The sequence below is a fragment of the Ptiloglossa arizonensis genome, chromosome 7 (genome assembly GCF_051014685.1).
Source record: "Ptiloglossa arizonensis isolate GNS036 chromosome 7, iyPtiAriz1_principal, whole genome shotgun sequence".
Classification (NCBI taxonomy): Eukaryota; Metazoa; Arthropoda; class Insecta; order Hymenoptera; family Colletidae; genus Ptiloglossa; species Ptiloglossa arizonensis.
Window position 1 is genome coordinate 10,156,362 of NC_135054.1, and position 25,438 is coordinate 10,181,799.

General features: G+C 37.8%; 1 protein-coding gene across 5 annotated transcripts in view; it reads left to right on the plus strand.

Moving 5' to 3' along the window:
• The window catches only part of LOC143149144 (uncharacterized), a 266,938-nt gene that overhangs the window by 13,475 nt on the left and 228,025 nt on the right, over nt 1-25,438 (plus strand). Inside the window, exon 1 of one of the 5 annotated variants that reach the window (XM_076316267.1) lies at nt 7,362-7,642. The exons of 1 other annotated variant lie outside the window; for it this stretch is intronic. The gene's annotated coding sequence lies outside the window, so the exon portion shown is untranslated. Of the gene's footprint in view, nt 1-7,361; nt 7,643-7,673; nt 7,834-20,570; nt 20,595-25,438 lie in introns of those variants that run through there. 3 more of the 5 variants (XM_076316264.1, XM_076316265.1, XM_076316266.1) reach the window with 3 other exon arrangements.

The following is a 25,438-nucleotide window of genomic DNA, read 5'->3' on the forward strand; positions in this document are numbered from 1 at the left end:
AATGTTAAACAAAGCATATCGTTGGAAAGTATCATGACATATTCGTCCCTTTTAATTTTTCAATATCGCTCTGAGCGTATTAAGAGGTAATTAGAACCAGGATCTGTTATCGATGAAAAACAGTTTCGATTTCGGATGAACCGATTCAATTTAGTGAATCGGCGTCGCAGTTTGCGCTTTGATATGATTTAATTAATAATTTCGGTCCTCGCGAGCAACTGTGCGCAAAGCGGCGCGAACGTTTCGAATCGTAACAATTTAATTAATGATTCTAATGAAATTTCAACGTGGAATTGTTCTGAATCTGAGTACTCGAAATAAGAGCACGTTATAGAGATGTAACGAATAGTGACTTTTTAACGGAAAAAATATTATCTACGAATACATAAATCCAAATTGCACGACTGGATACTTAACAAATTTCAAAATTCGACGACAGTCGATCCCAAACGTGGTATATTTTATAAAACCGATAAAAATTGTTCGAAACGACGTATTAACTATATTGTTATCTGTGGAACACACACGAGGGAGTGCTATAAGTGTCGTTGCGAATAAAGTCGTATATAATTAGTATTAAATGTCGTTCAGTTGCGCGACTATTGTCATTACTACCGCATTACATCGAGCTAACGATTGTGCTGCTACGTGCTTATTTCCGATTAAATACCGTGGCGTGTCGTATGTAACTCGAATCGTAACTGAATAGTGATTAGAATAATTCATCGAATTATCTCGATGTAGTTTCTGATCGTATTCAGCTTGCAGGTTTATAAATTTTATGGGCTGGCGATACTTACCAACAGGCACGTCATTGCATTAAGAATTTATCGTGTGATCACTGTGAACCTCTATTCGATGGATGACGATAAATATTTACCAATGATATGTTACAGTGTTTATCCCATAGCTCGATACTAGAACTGTTACTAGAATATGGTTTGCTCACGGTTGTATACGTGTAAATTTAGCTATTTTTCTTTTTTCTTTTTTCTTTTCTTAGTTGGATATCACTAGACCTGTGAATAAACGTTTAACAATTCAATGGTGCGCGTAAACAAATTTTGGGCGTGGAAGAATGTGGATAACTTAAGTATTATTTTCTACGAATACATGAGAGTTTATTAACTGTAGAAGTGTATTTTTCTTGAATCAATTTTAAATATACTTATCGCGTTTAATAAATATCTCCATTTTTAAATATCGATTGGAGAAAATTATACAAATATTGTACATGGTTTTTTGCGATTGTTTGATTCGCGTCACATTATTTACGATATACATGTAATATCATTTATTCATTAATACCAAAGTTTTTCAAGTATTTAAATTTTGCTTTCTTTAAAGTGTTTTATACATTCAATGAACAAAAGATTCAATCAATCAATACCAATAAGAACAACGTACATGCAACGTACATGTAAAGAAACCTTAAAACAGATTGCCATAAAATTACCAACTTCGTACGTAGTCACCGATGATATTGAAACAGAACTCGGCCTCTTCGTTTTCTAATTTTAAGAGTATTTTGTTGATAGTCTAACGAAATTGTTCTTTCCAAGGTTTCACAAATAGGAGGTAACGTTTCACGCTAATTTTACGTAGTGCGTTGGAAGCACTTTCAAACAGGGCTAAATTATATGTTTAACCTTAAAATTAAATTATATTTTCGCTAGAGTAAAATTACGGGTTTATCACGAAACGGTCGTAAAAACCACGAGATCAAAGTATGCGTGCGAATAGTTGGACTCATCCGAAATTGAATCATCAAACGTCGGGCTACAAAGTGAAACTGTTTGCTTTCGAAACCATTGATTTATTCTGGAATGCTCCTTTTAGAATTCCGGAAGATTCTATTTTACAGTGAACCGATGCCACGTACTGTTTAATAATTTCCATCTCTCGACGCCTCGGTGCATCTGAACGGGGTGCATTCATTTTTTGCAACGGTGGCGTTTCAAACTGTACGCGTTGTATCGCGTACTGCGAGACCGTTCAACGTTGAAATATCAAAAGTAAAACATTGGGGCAGTTTTCAAAGGCTGTATACGTAGAGACAGTTCTTACGAATCTCGGCTTGCCTTCTCTTGTCTCGCGTGATATTTCTTCGCGGACGATTCCGCGACCGCTCTAAATATAACAGCAGTGTATTCGCGACGCTTTGTGCACGGTGAAAGTACCTTCGCGCGTTTCACCTCAGTGAAAAGGTCCATTCACACCTAACGACAAAAAAGATAATCATTTTATTATTTAACCTTTTCTTACGATCACTCGTCGTAATAAAGGGTACGTAAAAATGTGACGTACACTGGTAGAGAAAACACGGCGAAGAAACGAGATCGAGCAAATTGCTGTATCACGATCTAACTTTAGACTGATGTTTTCCAAAGCGGAGAAATTTTTGAACGTTCAAAAGTATCGATATTTTAAATATCACCTTTCTATTGATACATCGATCAGTGGTGTTTATCAATTGTAGAAGTGTAATTTTCTTATATTGATTCAATTAGTTCTTTCTTCAGAGTTGTGTCTTCTAAAGAATTTGAAAACCACAGGTTCTAGACTTACAATGTGACTTAAAAATTGAGAATGAAATTCTGCTGGGCAGAAGATGAACAAAATTAAGTTTTCTAGGAAATGGGAAAAGATAAAACAACGGGCTACATGTTTAAAAGATGTGTAGGATTTTAAAGAACGTATGTCGATTTGGAAAGAGTTGAAATAGTATGCAGATACATAAGAACCTCCTTAAAAACCCCTTTAAGAACTCCTTTAAGAACCTCTTTAAGAACCTTTTCAAGAACCTCTTTAGGAACCCTTTTTAACCTTTTCAAGGATACTGGCACATACGTATACGTTCAACTTTTAAGTTATTTACGATATTATGATATGGCATTAACCGTTAAAATAAAGAAAATAAATGTTTAGAATCGAATCACCCAGCGATATAGAAACATTGCTTAATGGATGATTTTTGTTGATATCAGTTTGAATTCTTTTTCATTGCAAATAATACACTTTGTCCTTTAAGAAATTAAACTATAATCCGATATATTAATGTGTTATTGATTCGTTCTTTTATTTTAAACAATTTTAAACACTTTAGTGAAGATTAACGGAGCCTTACGTTTGAACGTAATTATTATAATTTTCAAATATATACTAATTAAAGAAACAGATAATGAATAAATTGAGTTTTTCCTTAAACGATAAGTTTATACTACATTAATAAGAAGATAATATTATTGTTAATAACTTCTGACTGTTTTCAATTATGTATAAAGAGAAGAAACGTAACTTTATAAACTTTTAGAAAGGATCTCGTTATTCAAAACGTAGTGTTTCATTTTAAGTTTCTGGCAAATTCGTTAAAGTGGTACGATCGTTGTTTCTACGCTGACAAATAAATATATTTCGAAATAATTGTGACTTTGTTTTTCGTTATTTTAATTCCGATTCTTAATAATCAACGAACACCGCCGAAAGAGGCAAAGTTGGTTTCTTAACAGTGTGGACGAAACTCGTTTCTCAACAATATAGAAATGTCGTGGTGTTTTAATTTTGCACCAAATATAAATTTAATGTGGCACGTTGGAGTAAAATTATTTTGGACAAATCGTTACCGCGCATTGTTTACAAATTTTCATTTACACTTGTTGATACCATTTGCAATGCAATAATGAACGAATTTCAGACAATTGAGGGAATATTTGCGCAAATAACCAAGTTATATTTTGATTTCGAGGTACGACAAAAATATTCCATGGTTACCGAATGGAACTCGAAATTGATGATTCATGGGCCTCTGTCAAGCCCTATTTCATTTCTCTGTCGGCTGTGACTCACTTTTGATGAATTCCTTCGTGTGTATTTCGTTTTCCAGTAGGCAAATGCCATTCCTCAATGACGAATTGCGTGTGAAACGATAATGCGTAGACGGGCTTGAGAAAAGACAAAAGGAAATGGAAAAAGAACGAAGAGAAGAATGCTGAGAGGATTACGGTTGCATTAAACACGACTGGGCAATTCGCCAGTTGCGCTAATCGCGATGCATTCTTACGTCTTGACGGTCGATCGATCACAAGTGAGAAAATTAGGTGATATTTTATATCTCGGCGAGCATTTGAAAATAGTTGCAACCTCTATGAAATAATGCAATTTTGGGCAACGTCGAAGAAAATCTTTTAAGTTCGTACAGAAATGATCAATGTGCCAGGCTGGAAATACGAACTTCGTTAATATTTCTTTGAATAATGCTTTCTTCAAATAAAAGAAAACAGAAGTAACTCTCTTTCGGTAGATTTTGCGTGGTGAATATTAATATTAATTCTCTGGTACTTTAAACCAGCGTTTTCTAAAGAGGTGAAAATTTTAAGGGTGTCTTACATTGTGTTGCGTTGTGTAAACTAATTTTTGACATGGAAAAATGTATACAACGTTTCCATTCGTTTCCAGATGGATCATCGAACTTTAACAACTGTAAGACTACAGTTTCATACTTTCTCGAATCATTGTATATCCATTATTTATCACGGATAAATAATCCGTGATAAGCAAAAATTTTTCTTTCTTTAAGAGAAGCACTTTCCAAAGAGTTTGGAGCAATACCATTTTTTTCTTCTACGTTATACGAAGTATAGTAGAGCGAAGTTTCGTCGAAATTAACGACTGCAACATCGTAACGTTCTGCTCGAGTCTTAGTTACGAAATAAATCTTCCCTAGGGTATTACAATTCCGCAAAAATGACACGAAACGTATATTTTTTCTGGATAATTATACGATTTTCATGAAGACCACAGATTCATTAACCGGACAATTTTATTTCCTCTGTAAGCGAGTTAAACGCATAAATTCCCACGTATTTCCGCACATTAAGGGCGTCCTTAAATTCCAAAGGACGTGTTAATTAGCGCCGTTCGACGTTCATTTAATTCGTGTATTTTTCTCTTTCACGAGCATGGATTTTGGTCCAATTAACGGGGCGTCCTAATGCGCACCAAACGAAGTAAAATCGCGTATCGGTCGCAGTTATGGAGCATTGGAACTTTGCCAAGATGTACTTGTTACTCTCGTCTGTCCTATCGTTCACTCAACTCGTATTACTTAAATTAAACGAACTCCACTTTTCTATTCTCGATCTTCTTCGACCATCCACGACTCTAATTTATATTCTTTGGGTACTTCGTCTACGAATGACCACGATTATGGAAATATCGGAAAGAAGGTATTCGGAATTTTAAATATTTGCAACCGTTGTCGGTAAAAAAATTATAAAAAGCACAAGTAAGAAACACACTCAAGTTTGTGCCCTTTGTTGAGGCAAAGTATAAGCTTTACATCGCAATTATGATTGATTGCAATCGTGTACGTAAAGCAGGAACCGTTTGTAATGATAGCGCATAATGTTACGTCGAGGATATTTCAAGGAAAATTGTACAATAACGAAGCTCTTTTTATTAAACATCTAGACGGAGAAATATCATGTATTGTTAATCGAAGATAAACTCAAGAGAAATACATTGCTCGCGATGAATAAATATTCAGAGTCTATAATAAAATAAGTGTCGGATGGTTTATTAACAGTATGAGAGAAAATTTGCACATTTTTGGTACCTATTCTTTCGGTTATTTTACGACGAAGAGAAATGAGGTTTATTAATATTGTCAGTGATTACAAATGTCTTAAAAAACTCCCATTTCTAGTTTGAGACTTGCATGGTCAAGTCTCAGCAAAAGAGCAGTTAGAAATCATAGAAATGTACAACTCGATAAGTTGAATAAAGTCGTTGGACGTTGAAAACCTTGACTCGATCTCTTCTTCCAACCAATTTCTTCGTGGACTCGGTTCACAGTCGATGCTTGTCATCTTTTTATTGTCTTACTTCTTTTAAATAGTATCAAACGACAACCGGTCGTTATACCTGGAGCTAAATCCATTGGCCGATCTGGCTTATCAAGGGGTAGATCCTATTACTGCTCAATATCACTGTCTCTGTATCTTCTATCTCTTCGCTCGATTGTTTCAAAGAGAGGAAATATGAATCAATAGACACACCATTTTCGTCTCGAACACGTAGGCTGGTTTAATTTTATCTTGCAATCAACCTCTCGAGGAAACCGAGAAACTGTCGATGCGACGTCAAGAGGTCGGAGCAAAGTAACCCGATCGTTTCGGTGATCGAATTTCATCTAGTAATGGAAGTTTAAATTTTCATATATTTTTCCTTCTATCTTAGTATTGGAAGTTTAAATTTTCATATATTTTTCCTTCTATCTTAGTATTGGAAGTTTAAATTTTCATATATTTTTCCTTCTATCTTTGTGTCAACGTTACAAATGGATGGACGATACTTTTCCTGCGAAAATAAGTTTCAAGTACCTTGTTCTGGGAAATATTTATTTGCGGAACACCCAGTGACTCGTATCGTGTGTAATTAATCATGCGAATAGAATCAACGTGATCGAATTCGTTGCAGGGTGAATTGGTCCAAGCGAGAACGAGAAAGCAAATGTCAGAGTGAACGAGAAATAGGCAAGTAGGTTTGATTGGCTGTAAGAAGATTGACAGAGGTTGGACCAATCTCTTATGAGTCGAAAGGCGACCATTTCTGTAACAGAAGAAAACCTGTTGAAAGGATTGATTACCAAATGTCACCGCACTGTATCTAGTGTATCACCCACTTCATCGATGGAGCACGAAAACAATCGAGGAAGTTGAAACAAACGTGTACCCTGTTTGACTTTCTTCTTAAATACCTAAATTTGTACCCCGTTAATTCGCAACTCCCCGTTTTCCATAAAAATATTGAAAGACGATCGTAGTAAAATTGCGATCTTTGTAGATTTCACCAGACGGTATCAATAATAAAATAGAAGATCAGGTTTCCCTAAATGTTACATTACGAATTAGCACTCACGAATTACCCTACAATCCAGAATGTCTCCGTTCAGTTATACCACGACAATGTTCCTTTGTTCCAATTAACGGCGTCGAATCGACGAAAGACGTTGACCGTTTCGAGGCAGCGTCGCGACGCAATTTTGTTCCCGGTTTTTCCATGCCTATCCTCGTTTACTCAACGGTTGAGATCGTCGAAATCTCGACGCGCCTAACCGGGTCGCGGTATATCCAATAAAGGTGAAATTGCGGGACAGGGTGGTAGGTGGGGGTTAGGTGGGAGGCAAACATGCGGAATCTACGCATTGATGTTTAATGCAAAATTCAAATCGTTCCCTCAGCCGGCCGAGCCGCTGCCTACGCCGCCAAGATACTCTTGCTCTCTTTCTTTCGTTTCTGGCGTACACCTCCCTCACCGCGCCTCTTCCATCGCGGCATCACCGGGTGGGGTAACATATGACGCAGTCTTGGCAGGTATTGTCAGGATCCCGGCGACATCTTTAATGTATGAGATAGAGCCGGCTCGGGTAGCTGGCTGCCACGGTAATTGCCACTGTGTCGGTCACGCTCGCGCGCGAACGCCTTGTGTACAGGTGTCGTGGCACGCGTGTGCACACGCTTTCGCTGCCTCGTGTTCCTCGTGTTTCCAGCCACGGTTTAACGACACTCTGGCTCTTTCTACTTCGCGCTCGGACCCTTGATGCCCGTTCCCTTCGGACGTCGAGGCGTGGACAAATTTATCGGTTCGTTCGTTTTCCTTTTTTCTTTTCTTTTCTTTTTTTAAGAGTTTATTGGCCCCCGGCTCTTTCTGTCTTGTTTATGCGAAGGAAGGATTTCCCAGCGAGGGGCACCGTTTCCTCGTTCGACCCAGTTTCGGCGATTTGACTTACCTACGTCGATACGGGCTTGGGTCGCATTGATTTTGACACAGGAGGTAAGGACCAGAGCAAATCGGATCCCGACGTTTTTCTCCGATTGTTTGAGTTATGTTCTCTTTTCTTTACGTATGTGTTTTATATGCGTGGATCGTGTACAGTGTTGACCTAGTTTCGGTGGATTCACTTATTGTAGGAATAATCTAATACTGGTGGTGGTTATTATGACATAAAGATGAACAGGGTATACGTGTATCGAATGAGGTAGGTACTAGAGAATCGACAATCTTTGATTCTGAAGTTTTTGTCCGATTGTTTGAGTTATGTTCTCTTTTTTTTACGTATTATTGTAGGAATTATCTAATACTGGTGGTGGTTATTATGAAAAGAAGGTGAATAAGGTTCTAGGGTATACGTGTATCGAATGAAGTAGGGACTAGAGAATCGACAATATTTGATCCCGAAGTTCTTGTCCAATTGTTTCAGTTATGTTCTCTTTTTTTTACGTATATGTTTTATATGCGTAGCTTGTGTACAATGTTGTCCTAGTTTCGATGGATTGACTTATTGTAGAAATTATCCAATACTGGTGGTGGTTACTATAAAATAAAGATGAATAAGATTCTAGGGTATACGTGTATCGAACGAGGTAGTGATAGGAACAAAACATTAACAAAGCACAGAGATAATAATAACTATGTTGACTACGTTATTCTTATTTTGTACGACACGACACGCTTCGACAATTTTCCAAGAATGACTGGCTTAAACACTCTTTGCTCGTATCTTATATTCTCGCACGTATTCATTCTCTTTCGTTCTCACACATTACCATATTATCTTGGCCGTTGTGGAGGGAAAGAATAGAGAGTAAACAATATAGTATTGTGACGTTTTCGTGAAACGATGAGTCCTTACGTTTAGGTGCTTGTAGATATTTTTTATGTATGTAGATCACACGCATTATTGGCTCGGTTTTAACGATTCAATTTACCTTTACTCGTACGAGGTTCAGTCGTATTGATTTTGATATCGAACAGTGGTACAGAATTGCCAATTTTGATCACTTGATATTTTTTGCAGAAGTGTAAGTTCTCCAATTTCGCTTATGACCCTTGTAAATATTTTTTGTACGTACGAGTCGCGTATTGAATAAAGTTTTCGTTTCTTTGTCTTTTTTCTTCTCATAAAGAAATACGTTGGGATCTGTTTAACTTCGATCAACTTTTACATCGAAAGTTTGGTTTCAAATGTAGGTATTGTGGGGAGAGAAAAGGATCAATCCTGCCAGGAATTGCTAATCTTGTTAGATCAAACGGTTCAGTCAGCCTTCGAAAGACATTATTGGTACTTTTGTCTATTTATAGATATTTCGTCCTATTTCGCGGTAGATTATATTTATACAATTCGATCTAGGCAGAAGTTAATTCAGCGTTAATGTAATAACTAAAATTTGACGGTTGTGATAACGAATTGACATTCAAAATTGCCTGGTAAAAATATAATACGATTTTGGTGACTTTTAGCACTTTCAATTTTACGATTTATCATTACTTTGGAATTGCATAATAACGAATTGTGCAGTATTGAATATCGTTCCAAAATACAGTTTTTTTTATAGCTTGGGGTTAAATACACGCTGCAATTATTAACATAATATCAGCCTCTCCTATAAACAGTTATTTCAACGCAAGGAAAACAAACTTATCATACGATAACAAACATTAAACCCTGGCGCAGGGAAGGATAATATTATTAGTTATTGTTAATTCGAACGTGAAACTTTTGTAACAATTGTACTCGTTTGATAAATATTTAAGTATAATTCAAATTGAGTATTTATTTTCCTATTAGTGTTTGCGTGTACAAGGTTGACGATTGTTAATTATATCTCTCGGGTAACAATAATTCTATTTCCTTGACATTTCCCAATATAAACCTATCAGTTTACAAACAAATAGCAATCATCCTAAAGATAAAGTACATTAATTACGTCAGTTGTACAGACTACGAAGTTTCGATGTTTACTCCAATTTTTCATAACTATCAACAAAATTATTATTTTCTATCGTCTTTCTTTAGATGATGAAATGCGCAACGTTTGATTAGTGTCGGCACACGAAAGAGCGAAACGTGCAGGAGAAAAATTTGTCCACGTCATATTCTTTCTCTGTATGTTTCCAGTGTCCACATTAGCCTTTGTATTTCATCAGGTTCAACGACAAACATAATTTTTGTCTAACGAGCGTAAAAAGATTCCGGTAAAGAGGAAACTAAACAGTGTCCGACTTATGAAGCTTTATACCACTACCTCGCTGTTCCACGCTGTTATAAATCTCTGTATCTTTACCAACACTTATTTCTTCTGTTTTCTCCGTTGTTTATTGCGTACTCGGTTTCTGTATTTCCTCCGTAGCGACTCATCGCTCAGAGATTTCAAGTTTCGGAAACATTAGCCCGTCTGATTCATCGAATCCCCTACTACTTAAATCTCGCAGAAGTAAAATTGATGCGCGTCACTGTCCTTGCACGTATCGTGTTTCTCCTGTTTTCCATTCGACTCGTTTCACATTGTGTTCCTTTAATCTTCCTACGAGCAGCGATTCAACGTTAAATTTTTAACGAGAAAGCGTCTTGTATATTCTATAGATAATTTTAACGGATATAGAACCATCGTTCCTATTTCTACTTGATCCCTTCTGTCGGTGTCTTCTTCCAAAATAAAATCCAGACGCAATTTTGGTACAAAAGGAATTAAATTATTCCGTGCCCGATGTTTCACGGCTCGTACCACTCGCGACGATTACGTTCACCGTGAGATCTCTTCGCAATTATATTTCTTTGTCTTTTCTCCGCCGATCGTAGTATTTTGACCCTTTTTCCAATTTCGTTCCCGCAATTTATCCGTAAGATTTTGCCCGGTATATCCTTCTTCGTCCCGCCCTTGCCACGGTTTCCCGTGTTTCATTCCATTCGTCTTCTCCTCTCACACTATTCTCCATACACGTGTGCGCGGCTCAACCCACGTAGGTGGAGTAAATGAGAGAGGAAACTACGTTTCCACGTCGGCACGTGGAATCCCATCGTAGAAAATTACGCGAATTTATACCACAGTCTACCGTCTCTCGTTTCGAGCCGGGTTCATCCGTCCGCGAATTGGACTTCCTGCTGGAAACTCAAACGATCAAGAACCTGGTTTGTCACGCGTCGAATGGCGTTAACATGGGGCTTCTAGGATGAACCGGTTTAATGCGACTTTACGAATGCTTCCTTCTTAAGATCATCCCTGACACCTCGAGATTTTCCTAAACGATTCGGTTTTAAGGAATTTATCCGTTTCTCCGCGATTCTAACGGCGAAGAAAAATATGTATCGCCATTGGAAATGGAAAAGTTGTGAATTATCGAGCGGATTGGTGAGTGAGAAATTTTCGTAAACGAAGGGAAAACTTGTACACTTCAGAATACCAAAAGATACGTTTTTCGAATTTTTAGTGTCTCCGATTTTCAGTTTCGAGTATCAAACAAGTTTACGATCGACGAAGAGGGCACTGATAAATAAATTTTCAATTATTCACACGATACCGTCGAGTTAGTCGATTAAAAATGACAATAGTAATGTTCTTGATATTTGCAAATTGTTTACTGTTATTAAATAGAATCTTTGAATTGCATCCGGTTTGAAATAAATAACGACGAATAAGAAACCTTGGTGAACGTTGTTGCTACTGTAGGTTTAAATTTACAAAGAAGGCGAAAAACTTTCGTCATTGGGATTAGGAAGATACTGGCTCGGTTCTGCGTGATTTCTACGGATTCTGAGGACGTCAAATATACAACTCGTCGGCTTCCGGAATATTTTATAATACATCGTGTTGTATCGTCGCAACGTCCTCGCCACCTTGGAAGTTTGCAGTGTCCCGCTCGCTTCCAAGATGAAATTTTGAAAACCTGTAGCGTCGTCGAGAACCCTCGACGTACAAATTTCTCTAGGAATGGCGTGTGCAGGAAGCGAACACGCGAATTAGGAGACACCTTGTACAACGCCATTTCGCATAGCTCCCTCGAGAGATCACCGAACATATTTTCCCTACCTTCGAACGTCCCTCTCTAAAGAAGCACCGAGAGAACCTTTCTTTGTTCAGCACGTTTATCCTATCTCGATGGTGCTTTATATTTAAAAGAAATGTGATTTAGAAAAGTTTGCGCAAAAGTTTTTTTTTTATAACATCAGATTTACATACAGTTGATCGAGACCTGCGTCGAAAGTAACCGAGTTTTTCCTTCTTATCAAACTGCTCGAACTGGTCAAATTGCACGTATTTTACTATTAAGAACATTTATTATTGAACTGAATTTTGTTCAATGTCTCGATTATGGTCGAAGTACTTTATTACGTAATGCTTTCGATTCAAATTTTCAAAGCACCTTTAGCCCGAAGAAAGATTATTACACACCTAAATCACAATATTTGAGAGTATACTTAACGAAGAGAGGAAAGTGCTCGTTTATACTTAATTTCCTTTTTCTTATTTTGGTTTCATTACCAACAATTTTTCTTACGCAGATTAATCTTACAATTTACTTAAACGTCCAACATCTATCTTCGATTAACTACTTCGCGAGTACTTTTCTTTTTATATTAATTTACGTCTCAAGTATCGTGCCTCGGGTATAGAATGAATATTTTTTCACATCTAAGACGATACGAAACTAGTTTGAAAATTTTCGAATACGTTATTAACGAAAGTTCCACGTCGTTTCAAATGTAAAAGTAGTTGATCACTACTTTTGTTGGGCTATTATCAATGTAATGATTAAAAATCACTCTCGCCTCGTTACCCTGTATTGTAAAATATCATACAGCTCCTTCATTCGTCATCTTCTGCAATTAGCGCGATGTCTCCGTCGGATCTCCTCCCGACAAAAATTAGTTCATTGTCTTGCTCCTCCCGGAGACATAATCTAATTCCGTGGCGCGGAACAAACCTTCATCCGATGTTCTCTGGAGGAAAAAGCCGGAATCGCACGTAACCTCGTGCGCACGGATTAGGGATCGTCTTGTACAGAGGCAAATTACATTAGTCCCTGGAGATTTTCTCGCGTATGTTTCCTGCAGCGCATAGTCTTCCCGTGAAAGATGCACCGAACGTATGTTCGTTTTCGTCTTTCCTTTCTTCCATGGCGTTGAAAAACAAGAAACGTCCATTAAGTATCGACTTTACGACAAAACGAACGCGAGACGATTGCGAGTTTGCATTTGAATTTAAATCGCTATTTTTAATGCTACAGATAGGATTCGCGTTATTAGGGTTAACCGGGGAGGCTCTCCCCTCAACTTTACGTGATCTGCGTTCATTAGAGAACACGAGGAATGCTAAGTCGTCGCCTTCGAATCAGAATGGGATTTTCCTTTATCTATGGAGTAGAGATTTCTTAGAATAGTCTATTCGGGGGAAATATATTGTGACTTTCGGCATCTCATTGACCGAGCAGTAGCTTCGCAAAATTTCATGTTCATAACGTATTGAAACGATAGTTCGATTTGAACGCTAACAAGTTTGTTACCAAAATACGAGAATCTGAAGTTGTGGTACAATACTACTTATAATTTTTGAAAAAGCGACCTACAGGATTTTTCAGTTCAAATATTCGTTATCTTTAACATAGGTATATTCAATTCAACGAACTAACGCCTTCGAATCAGAATGGGATTTTTATTTATCTATGGAGTAGAGATTTCTTAGAAAATACCATTCGAGGGAAATATATTAATGCTTTCGGTATCTTATTGACCGAGCAGTAGCTTTGAAAACTCTCATGTTCATAATTTATTGAAACGATTCGATTTGAACGTTAACAAGTTTGTTATCAAAATTACGAGAATCTGAAGTTACAGTACAATACTACTTATAATTTTCGAGAAAGCGAGAAACAGGATTTTTCAATTCAAATATTCGTTATCTTTAACACACGTGTATTCAACTCGACGAACTAACGCAACGAGATTAGCAGTCGATATACGTTTAGTTAGTCGGTCAGTTGGTAGATTGTTTTCGTAATTTCGTTTGCCAGTGTTGCGTCGCGTCGAGTTTGATCATTTTAATGATTCCCAAACGGAGCACAATCGCGATCGCGTTACAATTTTGATTGCTAGGTTGTAATTCGTGTCGACGACGAAATTGATTAAAACTGCGTAATTCGGGCCGCGACAGCGCTAGGAACGATAAAGGTAGAAATTTCGAAGGATTTATTTTGGACGAGGCGAAGGTTGCATTTTCATGTGACGATGGGTAGAGGATCGCGGGATACAATGGACTTTATCAGGATCGTTGAATAATTTGCACAATTCGCGAAGCAAACGAAATCAGCTCATCATTTTAGTCGCATTCAATTCTGGATCCATTGTAAAGTAACCATTAATAATATCTTCTAGGTCACGTTAACCGTTTTGCCAGTTCACTATTAATCAGAGTTATTTCCATTTATATCATAATTTTGCGGATGCCTCGAAATGGGCACGTGAGATAATCTGCATGTGAATATAACGAATTTGCACCTGCGTTTACGAAGCGTTTCGTTTATTTGCATCGTATATCTCTGCCCGGTGGTAGACATTTATTAAATCATACTTAACGCAAGGAGCGTTGTCGAATTTGGATAAACAATGATATCTTTATTTGCTCGTTTATACAGGAACGGTTGAATTTACATGTCTCTCTGTGCACCTCTTTCCAGCAACTTATTCGTAGAGAAAAATCAACCGTTCGCAAATAGAATAGAATCTCTATTAATAATAAGATACGAGAGGATACAGTGCAGCGATTAACGTTAAATAAATTACGGAAGCTTGAAATATTATCTTTACACATTACTATCGTTTATTATTCCCACTCTTTATCCTTAGTGTCGATCGGTGATCGAGAATCGGTTACTCGCCGGAATTGATCATTCTTATGAACTCTCGCGCGTGTAAAAACATACGTGTTAACGGTCGCAGTTAACTCCCTTCGAAGCATGCAGGTATTTCCCAGTACCTCGATCCCAAACATTTCAGTTACACTTGTTACAGCGCAAATGAAGCAGGCAAGAGCCTCGAAGGCCCCCGCGTCGCGGTTTCGGTTGTATTGTCTGCAAACCATTGTAATCTAGGATTATTGGATCGCTGTACACCTCGTAGCTGAGGTCCGGGGCATGGGTCGTTTCAATATTTAACTTCCCGAGTCGAGGTCCAAGAATCCGAAAACAGTGCTCGCTTGACAGAAAGGGAATCTAGTGGCGACGTGTAACGTTAAAATCCCGAAAACTAGTGTACCACTCGAGAAAAAATACATCCATCTTCACCGTGTCACGTCCACCATTCCGGAAATCTACGGTTTATCCGGGGAATTCGCGAGTGTCGAGTCAGGTGTAAACACACGTTCAAACAAACAAGTATTCTACAGATATCGTAGACCGTTCTATTGTAAACTACACGCGTACAGTTCCCTGATTTACAATTAATCGTTTTTGAATATAGATACTCTGCTACAATTACGTGGTTAAACGGTAATATCATCGCGTGTTTATCAATCCTACGTCTATCTAGACCCGAAACATCGATTTATTATCACATTTTACTGTGAGAGTCTGCGAATCTCCCAGGATGGGACATGCGTAAATACACGTTCAAACATACAAGAACACACTCCAGTTAGATATTGTAGTATTTCCACGTACGCACAATTTTACAGTTTTAGGTACACGGTTCACTGTTCTGTAAGTAAACGTTCTCAAATCTACATACTTTGTTCCAATCATCGACTAGCTCCAACAGTAGTGATTTATTAGAGAAGCAAGTTTGCGGAAACCTGATTGTCAATCTATTGCAATTTTCGTCACACAGACCGTTTTCCTCGGGAAACTCTCTTACAATTAAACCTCAAACATTAATCCACATACGCAATACCGAAAACAATGATTATTTTCTATCGACGAGAATAACTTTCGTCGATGGAATTTAAAACGAGATAAGAATGGCCTACAACCGGAGACCCGCGTCTGTGTTAAGTATAAATAAAAAAATCGCCCGAAAATAATGGAACTTTACACTGGAACTCTAAAAACAGAACCGTAGTTTCACAGTATTCTAAATTTTGGAACTCCTGGCGAACAAGTTCAATCCAGAAATAAAGTTACCTCCAAGTTTTTTCCAAGTAGACTCTACGACGAGGTCGATACGGTTAACCTCGTCAAGTTTTTTTTCCCATACTCCGTTTCCAGATTCGTACTTGTTTCGCGCTCGTTTCGCAATCGTTGGACACCAGGAATTTCCGAAATTAATCGCATCCACGGTGAACCAATCCCGGAGCTTCTTTTTTAATGAATATCACCGCGCGTTCCAGCGTTCCGTCTATATTTCATTCATCGTTGGGTCGATTTACAGCTCGATTCAATTACAACTACACTGATTACCGTCGAACCGTTTACATACGGCCGACGCGCCGGTTTGGATGCCGCAACGTCACTGTCAACGTCGTTACATATTAAACATTACGGGAATCACGAGCGGTCGTTAAAGCGGACTGCCGCGGTGACGAACTCTCGCGCGAGTGTTCGCGACACTTTGTTTTCCACGCGGCGATATTTCCACGGGTACTCTTCGAGCCGTGTACGGAGCCTTTTGCTTTGCTCGTTTCCTCCGGGCAACGGGCGAGATCCGTTAGTTCGCGGTGTCGTTGTTTCGACGGTTGTTTCGTGCTTCTTCGCCACGCTCGCGGGCGAAACTTCGCGGTGGTCCGAAATCATGGCCACCGACGGACGGGAAGTTGGTCCACGTGTGCGAGATAAATCGACGGGACACATGCTGGAATCCGCAACTGACGTGCCGAGTTTCGCGCAGTTCCCTGACCGAATAAAGCGGATCCAGAGAACGGGTTGACGATTTTAACACGTTTGCGAACGCTCCGGGGATGCTCAGGGATCCGTTGCACTTGTTCGAACGTTGCGCAACGGTTTCATGGAATATTGTACGGTCGAAGGCGATGTACCCGGTAGTTGCGATGGGATCGATTCAACGACAGACTTGTTAACACCGATACGTACTGTGATATCGTAATTTTAGCGTAGGCTTAGGAAAACGTAGCTTTAAGAGAGTGTAATTTTAAGGATAGCGCTTGAAAGCGGGTTAGGATTTTTCCTTCTTTCGGAAGAAAAGGCAGTGTTGAGCTGAGAGTTGTGATGGAAGCGATTCAACGACAGACTTGTCAACACCGATACGTACTGTGATATCGTAATTTTAGCGTAGGCTTAGGAAAACGTAGCTTTAAGAGAGTGTAATTTTAAAGATGGTGCTTGAAAGCGGGTTAGGACTTTTTTTTCGAAAGAAAAGGAAGTGTTGAGTCGAGAATCGTGATGAAATCGATTCGACAGACTTGTTAACACCGATACGTACTGTGATATCGTAATTTTAGCGTTGGTTTAGGAAAACGTAGCTTTAAGAGAATATAATTTTAAGGATAGTGCTTGAAAGCGGGTTAGGACTTTTCCTTCTTTCGGAAGAAAAGGCAGTGTTGAGCTGAAAGTCGCGATGGGATCGATTCGACAGACTTGTTAACATTGTTACGTATTGTGGTATCGTAATTTTAGCGAAGGCTTAAGAAAACGTAGCTTTAAGAGAATATAATTTTAAGGATGATACTTGAAAACGATTTAGGACTTTTCTTTTTTCAAAAGAAAAGGCAGTGTTGAGCCGAGAGTCGTGAAGGGGTCAATTTAATGACAGACTTGTTAACACCGATACGTATTGTGGTATCGTAATTTTGTGTAGGCTTAAGAAAACGTAGCTTTAAGATAATGTAATTTTAAGGATAGTGTTTGAAAGCGAATTAGGACTTTTTTTTTGAAAGAAAAGGCAATGTTGAGCCGAGAGTCGTGAAGCATGGTAGAGAGTTGCATCATAGTCACGTTATTTACTGTTGTCTCGCTATTGTCAAAGTATTAATTATTTACAACTTAATGAATTAGTCCACAGTATCGATTACCAAGCATTGGGTATCGAGCAGGTACTGCTAAGAAGGTTATTTTCCCGATTAAAAACTATGTCGTGTTTTATATAAAGTACTCCATACAGAAGACCATCCGTTTTACACTTGCCTACCTAACTCTCACATTACGAAATGTATTAAAAAATGTTTCAAATAAGAGTTGTACTCTTTCCGATGACATGCATATATTATACTTAGGTCGGATACATAAATGGAATAAAGTGTTGAAAAATTCATGTCTTTTCGAACATTTTTTCTTACAATTAATATTCAATTTTTTGCGATCAATTCTTTCAGTTCGAATATTCCTATTGCGAATATCTAAATGTTCGAATGATTGAATTCAGATATATTCATAAACGGTCCAATGATACTTGCAAGTTTACGTATATCGGTGTAAGGGTGTGAAAATAATTTTAATTCCAGCGAGAGATACGTATAATTTTTAAATATTCTACTCTAATTGATAGATAGATAAGATACGGTTTAATGACCTCGGTGATATTTCAATAACGGTGGAAGGCTAGCTAATCTCGGTCGACTGACGTTTGACAAAGAGTGTGAAGTTAAAGACCCTATACATTGGGTCGGAAAGGTTGAAAACGATGCTCGAGTATGTTTCGATCGATAACATATAAATAGTTCGGGCAAAATTGTATACCGTATCTGGGTACACGTACATGTATACAAATACTGCATACCATTTGTTTTTGTACCGAGATTTTAAACGCTTTATTATTGGCAGATATTGCATTATTTTAGCCGAATCAAACCTCTTTCAAGCCATCCCGCCGCAGGTTTTATTTGAGAATTCGTTTTTGAATAATACCGCGATTCGAAGAGAAAAATTTGCGACACGAATGATTGCATTTGCATGAATTTACTGCGACTCGTGGAAGAGCACTATAGCGCTCTTAAAACTGTTTTCGAATAGGAAACGGTCGGAAATTGCAGCTGGCAGAATACTCGGCGGTTCCGAAAAATGCTCGTTGAAAGCTGAAAACTTCGAAACCAGCGGTTTTTCGCTGTCACTGGCAATGTATTCCGCATTATTTTATTATTGTTGTCAGTGTCGCTGGCAATCGTAGCCATTTGTTGGGTGGTAGCGAATGACGTGAATCGCTGCAGACAGGGAACGCGAGAATTTCAACGCATTATCATCACCGGTGATGTAATAATGCTGAAGTTATTAGTACAGGGTATTAACGTTTTATTTCGATTATCTAATTCCCCGTGAAATCGCTAAATTTCTCGGTAATTAAAAGTACCGAAACGGGCTAACATCGTAACATTAAATTGTGTATAAAGCTGTGGGATAAAACAAAAGTACTTATTTCCACCCTCCCCCTACTTTTTATCGATTTCATTCCTATTGATAGAAACTATCGTCGAAGCTGATATTGAAATTAAAACGTTAACAGTTGCATTCTATGTTTCCAATGGAATATCGTAACTCGGGGACTTAACAGCGTACAATAATTTTCATAATTGTCGAAACCTTTGAAAAAATTGGGTCGTACCGTAAGTTTGATATTTCTTTCGTTTATGCGAATGTCGCTCAAGGGAAATATGTAGGTACATAACGTATGCCAAAACGTTAATCATTGTCAAAGCGGTTACGTTTTCGTACAACTTGTTCGTATCTCTGGATTCGGAGTATGGATTAATTTTTCAATATCGCTTTCGCAGAAATAAGTTCGTTTATTTTCAAAAAGTCGTCCGTTGCCAATTTCAATTTACACGTACCGTCTTGGTTCACGTAAACAACATCGAAATAAACTTCATCGTTAACTATGTTGATGTTCACCTGTGCCTTGTGTCCCCCTTATTGAATCACAAAAGGGGGCATTAATACTTTTGATTGAAAAATATCGACCCAGTTGCTCGAACTTTCTTCGACAATTGTTCGAAAATTGAATATAAAGAATTGACGGTTACGGTTTGAACGAGTAAGAATACGTTTACATTCAGGACCGAATTAAGGCACTGGGTTCAGGGGCTAGAGACTCAGGGGCCTTCGCCAGCCGAAGGGTCTCCAGGGATTAAGCGAAAAGTTATTTCATTTGTGAATGCTGAATCAAAGTACGAGTACTCCGAATTATCTATTTAAAACTGACTGCCATTGGTGTTTACAGTTACTGCGAGTAAGTTCAGCGTATCGGACCCCTCGCAGTACCGACGACCCAAGGGTCTACAAAATCTTAATTTCCGTTTAAATTCGATCGAAAGTTTCGCGCAATAAAATACGCAAGAATTTATGGAACAAGTTGATTTATGGCAACGTTGTACCGTGTCGAGGTTTTGGAAAATTATTTTCAACGAAATAAACGTGAAACGCGTTATTTCATCGATACCGATTTTTCTCGTACACATCGGTATCATCGGTTTCTTGCCACAATGTGTAACGGTATTTAACGCGGAAGAAGATGAATCAATGTTCGAGCAATCGATCACGCTGTCAGTCCTCATGGAAGATTTAACGAGACCTAATGGTGTTAACAATACAGGAATTTTCGAGGTACCATTCGAAATTCTGTTTCCGCGTTATTTTATTATCCTTATCACTGTCACCGGCAATTAGAACCATTTATTCCAGCGCGGATGCATGCATCGTTGCAACGACGGGCTGCGCTAGATTTGACGCATTAGCTCTCCGCGAAATTTAATAATACTTGACGACGAATTTTTATTGGTACTTCGTCCGCAGCGCCCTTGCACGAGTGCGATATCATCCCTCCGATGTACTGGGCGATCCAACAAAAACAGAACACGCGAGTATCGTCCACGTTACTACAGGTACGAAATATTCGTTGTATTTTTTTAACTCTACCACTTACCCCGACCGGTGAAATTTTCTCGTTTTTAGGGCGGTGCATTTCGCAAAATGTGAAATCCACCTGGTCGGAGGTATTTTTAAAGTTACAGGTTCTTAAAAGTAAAAGAAAGCAACACCGTAAATTATCAGTTTGATTATTCGTTGTAACGTATGATACAATCGAGTAATTTAAAAAAGAATTCTTCTTTTTTTTTATCGATTCAATGGGAAATTTACAATCGGTTTCTCAGCGAGAATTTTAAGCAATTATTATGTTTGGAGGTGGTGAATCGAGAGGCAGCTGTCGAATGGTAGTTTTTAAAGTTAAGAATCGGTAAATTTAAATATTCGTGAACTAAAATTATTACCAATGTCTAATAGGTTTATCGGAAGTAGACTTAAATGGTTCGATAGACGCGTGAAATCTTTGATAAACGAACATTCGTTCATTTTTCAATCTTTTGACACAAACAAGCGAGTTAGTGAGAAATATTATAAAGAAGTATACCAAGCTGTTCGGTACACGTAGCATTCTTAGATTTATTTATGGAAAGCCTTCGAACTTGTCGAAAAAGAAATATATAGTTCGATGTGAGTTTCTTGTGTCTTATCAATCCAAATACTCGAGGTTCACCTTGAAAATGTCTCGGTTTATTTTCTTTAACCGGAGAGGAGATAAATGAGACGTTCTCTTCCTGGTGGGACACCTTGTATAAACGTACGAGACCCAACGGCCCGATTATACCGAAATGAAACTGCGCCACTGTCTTCGTAACGCTGAAATAACTAGGAATGGAAAGTAGTTAAATTTGATGCGACCCTTTATACGGCCACTGTTCAAATCAAGCAGACACTGCTCACATCGACGTTCGATGGGAAACAGTAAGACAATTTGATCTGGCTCGCAAAGAGAAATTCACATTTGAATGTCTTCATTGCTACTTGCTTTGTGGTTTTATTATCCGCGGTTTGGATTAAATTGGACAGTTTCGAATTTCAAGTAGATAGCAAAGCGTATTATCGTTTACTCTGTAGCATAAAGAATGAATAATGTATACGTGCGTAAGAGAGAGGGAATTTTAAACCGTAAAATTTAATAGTTTGCTTGTCGTTAAGTACGGTTAATTTGTGGTTAGTGCACATACCATACGATTACGTGTTACATTTGTTATATTCGAATGATCTAATTATAAACGCATCGGGAGTGCATACAGTGATTTAATACAAAGAAAATACGTTTTATATACCAAAATCAAGGATTCATGTTAGTTATCGATTGTTTTGGGTTGTACCTGTAAATATTATAGAAAATTGTTATTGATTTAAACGTTATTAAAGTCAACGATACGAATTATTAAAATGACACGTTTTTGTATCAATCTTTACGTTAAAATTCGAAATTTATATATCTATAGGTAAATTTTCCGAAAGAAACAGAACAAGTAATAATTCATCATGGTTGTTAATAAATGGTAAAATTGTAATTCTGATTAGAGAAACTAAAATAATTCTCTATAATACTTACTCGTTTCGTGTACAATTTATTTCTTAAGAAGCTTCACTCTTTTTTATCTCTTTCCAAAAGGAATCGCTAGTCTTTATCGAACGTTTTACACCAACGGGAAACCTATTTCGCAAATTAGTATTAACTAATTAATACACTCTACGCTCTACTAATTAATATAGATTTGTACCGGGGGAATGGTGAAGTGTTCTTAAAATACTAGGGAGGATATTTTTCGTGTAAGGATGTGGCTCTAGTGGGGTCTCAAGTCGCTGAGGGTGACAATTATCAGATTGAAATCTTGACCTCTTCTTCGAGGAGTAGAAACGTCTTCGCAAGAGCCCTGACGCGACGGAACAGATTTCGCGAATCTTTGATTTAATTAATTCATTCCGGTCGGCGTTTAAAATCGTAGAAAATTAACGCGCCGAAAGAACAGGGGACGTTCCGTAGATTCGAAGAAAGCGCTCTGCAAACGAAGGAAATGTTTCATCAAGAGTAGCGGATAGTTTTCCCTTCCCTTTGAATATATTATCGAATCGAATGGAACTCGAAAGGAACGCGAAAGGAACTCAATAATTGCGGTCGGGTCTCAATTATTAACCGATTTAAACAACGTGGTAAAGTATATTGAAAGATACGCGAAAGGTTCAATATATACTTACTTGTTCGATGAGATGATTGCTATTAAATCTGACAAGCTTTTATTCGACAAAATTAGGTCGGGTGTTCAAAAGAGAGATTTAAGACTTAGAGAGGATTCGGTACTCAGTGTGTACTGGTTAGTGTTAGTCTAGATTAATAACACTGTTCTTGAGAGAATTAATAAAAATTAGCAAACCATCAAGTGTATTTCTTTAATACAACACTTGTTAAACAGAGTATTTCTTTAATATAACACTTGTTAAACAGAGTATTTCTTTAATACAACACTTGTTAAACAGAGTATTTTTTTAATACAACACTTGTTAAACAGAGTATTTCTTTAATACAACACTTGTTAAACAGAGTATTTCTTTAATACAACACTTGTTAAACAGAGTATTTCTTTAATAAAACACTTGGTAATTTAACTACGTTAAACAGAGAATTATTGAAGAACGTTTTCTAAATATTTTACCTTCTTGTATGAAACAAAGTTTGATGCCTAAAGCTTCCTATCGTACAAAAAATTTCACGTAAAATATAATGATGATGGATAGCTTTGAATAATGACAAACATGTGAAGAAATATTGACAACTCTTTTACCACTAGAAAAAAATAACAATATATGAGATATTATATTACTCATAACAGTGTCTCTATAGACTAAAAAAGAATTAATTGTTTTCATCCAATTACTAAATATTTTTCCTAAACCAAACTAGTAAACTTTCGAGTACATTCATTTAATAATCCCTAAATTAATTGTACAAAAGTTGGTTAGTTGATCAGTTAGTTAAAATTAATTCGAATTATTAATTTTTGCCCAACGTAATGTATCTTACTATGACCATTCCTGTAGCACTGCAAACGTACATAAACACGATATTTCAACTCGTAATGTTTAATTATTAATGTTTTTGTTACATAAGAATCCATACATTTTCCTCAAAATCGTACAAACATCTAAGCAAATTTCTCGGTTAAAATACTGTGTAATTTCATCGACAGAAAAGAATTACAATCGTTACCTATTCTCGATCCGAAGAAAATAATACAATTTTAAATTAAGAATGATCCAAGTATCATGTATTCGAACACCTAGGAAGCTTAGACGAACCGTTATATCCTTGCACGAGGGAACGAAATACCGTGACGATACCGTAGCGATAAAAATGACCGCAATAATCAAGGATCAGGCCGTAATCGAGAATCATAAGCGCAATGGCAATTAGTATTCACGTACAGCTATCGTCAGCACCCGGCAATTGCCGTTCTGAAGAGCCGTTTTGTGACTCTATCTCTGACAATTGCACGACGCCAGTTGAAACTAATTCGACGAAACCATAAGAACGGACGTTTGGCTACGTCTCATGGTATTACACCGCAGTGCACGCGGATCCCGACGAACAGCTGAGGAGAAACCCGAGAGTCGCCGAAGCAAAGTCAGCGCTGCCTGGAAATAGCTTTGGCAACGGCTCCGCCAACGTGCTGTCTTGGTCCATAAAATGGAAGATTACTAGCATGTTGCTTTTCTACACACGCTTCTTGTCGCGCCTCGTTCCGCCTCTTACCCCTTCCGTGGCTAATATAGATCATACACTAACGATTTCTGCTGGACGTTGTCGTTTAGCTCGTAATGACGAAACCACGTCGGATTTGTTGCATCATAGACAGCGCCAAGACTGCTGATAGGTGTACACGTATGTTCCTTTTTCCCCTCGTTATTTCCATATGGTGATTCGTTTGATCGAGTGCGCTAACGATTGCCGTTACGGCCGCGGTGTCGTTTACCTCGTAAACGGCGTATGGAAACCCCTCGATATATGCACGTATCGATGGCATTCGAACAACGCGGTACCGAAATACTTGACGAAAGGAGATGGCTCGTCTGAATTTCAGGAAACTCGCATTAGTCTCTCGGGCGCGTGATTCTAATAATAATGAATTTGCACGGACAGTAGTATACATAGATTGTAACGAATACGTTCACTGTGTAAATGAGAATATATTTTTGTCTGGTTTTTTAAACGGGTTAGACGGGAGTCGAGAGATTTTTTCGTTAATTATAGAGGGAATCTACGTTGTTTTACTTTTTCAAGAGCAACAATAGCAACGTTTCGAGTCTCTGGTTTCTTTCTCTCTCTCTCTCTCTCTCTCTCTCTCTCTCTCTTCAGGCTATGCGAGTTTATTGTTTTGAAACTAAGGAAAGAAAATGTAAAGCGTAATAAGGGAAGAAAAGGACGAGGATAGGAGAGTGAAATAAAGAAGGACGAGATGGGAGGGGGACGAACCGAAGTTGTTTGAAGTAAAAATAATTAATACGAATATACACAGGTACAGCTGTTTGGATATTGTGAGAATCTGAATATAAAATTGGACGTGGACTCGATCTAACGTAATTGATTTGAAAATAAAAAAATATAATTAAATATGAAAATTGTATTAGTTATTTGCTTCTCGGTAAATGAAATTACACGGACGAGAGGCAATCGTGTTTTCCTTGTTGGTATTCCAGAGGAACAAGGAAAAGTGATTTATTGAAAATTGATTTATTCGTGACAACGTTTCGGCTCCCTTCATAGAGCATGAAATGAAATACGTCGAAAGAAATATGTACATAATTGTATGCGTACGACGTGTAAAAATTACATTTAATACAATCGAATGTACATCGA